Genomic DNA, 391 nt, shown 5'->3' with positions numbered 1-391 from the left:
AGAGTGGATCCAGAGGGTGCTGAGGTGGATCAGGGGGGATGGGATGGCTCAGGGGACTGGGACAGATCCAGAGGGGGCCAGGATGGATCGAGGGGGCTGGGATGGATCCAGCCCGCTGCTGAGCCCCCCGTGTGTGTCCCCAGGAGATCATCGCCTTCCAGGCCGACAAGTCCATTGAGGTGCGGAAGTTCGTGGTGGGCTTCATCGAGGAGGCCTGGTAAGGATGGGTCTGGTTAAGGGGGGGTCTGGGGGGCTCAGCACCCACTTGAGGGGGGAGCATGGGTGCTGAGCACCTGCTCTCTGGCCCTGGGGGTGCTCAGTACCGTCCCCTGCATCCCAGGGGACAGATGTGCCCCATCCAGGCTTTTGGGGACACAGGCGGCGGGAGGAG

General features: G+C 65.0%; 1 protein-coding gene across 1 annotated transcript in view; it reads left to right on the top strand.

Annotated features, from left to right (window-relative positions):
* Positions 1-152: 152 nt before the first annotated feature.
* SYMPK (symplekin) overlaps positions 153-391 on the top strand; it is a gene marked incomplete at its 3' end in the record, with an annotated part of 7,436 nt that continues 7,197 nt past the window's right edge. Inside the window, exon 1 of the mRNA XM_010286991.1 lies at positions 153-217. The remainder of the gene's footprint in view (positions 218-391) is intronic.

This window comes from Phaethon lepturus, unplaced genomic scaffold (genome assembly GCF_000687285.1).
Source record: "Phaethon lepturus isolate BGI_N335 unplaced genomic scaffold, ASM68728v1 scaffold34565, whole genome shotgun sequence".
NCBI lineage: Eukaryota > Metazoa > Chordata > Aves > Phaethontiformes > Phaethontidae > Phaethon > Phaethon lepturus.
This window is presented reverse-complemented; position numbering and strand designations above follow the sequence as displayed.